The following is a 2,387-nucleotide window of genomic DNA, read 5'->3' on the forward strand; positions in this document are numbered from 1 at the left end:
CTTTAAGTCTTTGCCTTCATTGCGGCTCGTCTCCGGTCAGGTTAAGGCCGGAGAACCAGCGTTACAGTATTGCTGTATCTTTGTTTGTGGTTAGAGAAGGAACAGCCCCAAGGCGGTGATAGGTTGCATGCATCCAGGCAAATACAAACACAACATAAAAGTGTATACAGAGGCTTAGGGTTTAGGGTTTAGGGTTTAGGGTTTACGGGTGCTTCGCTGTCTCCACATATATATGCTGGCTGGCTTGCATCACCAGAGACAGAGACAGGGGCAGTGCAGCCCCAGCTATGCTGTCTCCTCCTGTCTCCTCCTGTCTCCTCCTGTCTCCTCCCCCGCCCCTCTCATACAATCAATATACTTTGCGTGTTTCCACATAAGCAGCTGTAACACACTCTACAGTATCCCTGCAAGATATAGGGGAGACTGCTTCGGCGTCAACAAGATATTCTCTAGGGTTTAGGGTTTAGGGTTTAGGGTTTAGGGTTTAGGGTTTAAGATGGCCGCAACGGCTCAAGGGCCTCGAGCTGACGCTGAGAGGCAACGCACCTGCAGGCTGCAGCAGCAGCTCCAAGACAACGCCGACTGCATGCATACTCAGCCCCCCTTTGCATGCATGCGCTAACACTTTGTGAATTTTTTCAACTCTTGATTGGCTTTCAGTAGCAGACGGGCTGTCGAGCAGAAATATATAAAACAACTTCAGACGCATGATGTCTCTCGTCACACGTAGCTGCTTGCTTGGTGCCTTTATGCTGCCTTGAAACATTCCCCCGCCGCTGCAGATGGATCCGGGTACGGGTGCTACAAGCTGCGTGCATGCAGCAGCAGCCCCAAACCCCCACCTGTATCGGCGGCGTGGAAAGCGGGGCTGCGGTGTAGCCCAGAAGGGCCGGAGCGCAACGGGTCGAAGAGTGCACTGTTGTATTAGAAATCCATTCAGCAGAGGGGAGCAGATCAACCCGCGCTGATGCTTTTTACACAAAACAGAGCCGCAGCAACTACCCCAGGGCGTTGTTGCTGGCTCGATTTCTTTTGGTTGCCTCCGGGTGGTCCAGGGCAGCCATGCGGCGGTGAACGCATGCAAAGAACGCTAACGATCCTCTGCTCCTTGTCAGTGCTGATGCTCTTCAGAAAGCTGTTGAGCTCAGAGACGTGGTTAGTAAATAACCAGGCAAAGTCATCTGTAGTAAGTGAATTTAGAGAGGAGAAGAATTTGGCAGTTTTTATGTTTCTACGCAGAGTGTATATTTTTATCATCTCCCCTGGCGGGTTGTGAATTTATTGTAATATTCATTGGGTTGTCCGTGGTAATAATTTAGGAATCTGAAGAAATTGCTAAGCTGCGGTGTCTGTTGAGGTTCCCGATATATATATATATATATATATATATATATATATATATATATATATATATATATATATATATATATATATATGGTGGATGAGAAACGCATGCAGCAGCGGGGCCAGCAGCAGAAGTTTTCTGTTTATCCCTTTCCATAGTTTTCCATCTCTTATGTTGTTTGCTGCTGCTCTTGCTGCAGCAGCAACAGCAGCAGCAGGAGATAATACTATAGGCCTCCTAAAGGGCTTGGCGGGCCGGTCCTTTGTTGTGTTAACCCCACAACAAACGCTACAGCATGGTTATATATTTTGTTAAAAAGGTTTTACGCAAAGGTAGAAAGTACAATAGAATGCATCACCCTAAACCCTAAACCCTAAACCCTAAAGCCTGAATGTATGCATCTTCTAGATCATTATCCCTGCTGTATTGCTTGACCTGTCGTCCATTGCTGAGCTGATTCAGAACCGCGGCAGCGTAAGCAGATAAGGAGCAGAAGCAGCGGGGTTTAGAAAGGGCATCAGAGTAGTCGCCTGCATGCACAGTTCCCCGCCAAAGTAAGTAACCGATGAAGCCTCAGGAGAGTGCGTCAGCCACCGCGGTGGTGATACCCTCGATATTCTTAGCCGTGAAGCCGTAGTACTGCATGCGCCGGCAAAGCCACTGAACACCACAGAAATTCGAGAAGATATATGACGGGGATCGATAAAACTTTTCACAGAAAAATTTCCGCATAGAAGTTATCTCAACACTTCTTTAGCCCCAGCCAGAGGATGTAGAGTTTCTCCTCAGACAACAAATTCATATACTCTCTCGTTGATTGTTTTTTCTTTTTTTCTTTTTTTTTCTTTTTTTTTTAAGCTTCTCGATAGCAGGAAGCGCGAGGCCTTGAGACGCTGCCAGGTGTCTGATGAGGTTCCTAGAGGCATTTCCTTCCACGTTGTTCCTACGTTTATCTATCTATCTATCTATCCATATCTATCCATATATATATATATATATATATATATATATATATATATATATATATATATATATATATATA

This window comes from Eimeria mitis, genomic scaffold (genome assembly GCF_000499745.2).
Source record: "Eimeria mitis Houghton genomic scaffold, Emh_scaff529, whole genome shotgun sequence".
In the NCBI taxonomy this organism is placed as follows: Eukaryota; Apicomplexa; class Conoidasida; order Eucoccidiorida; family Eimeriidae; genus Eimeria; species Eimeria mitis.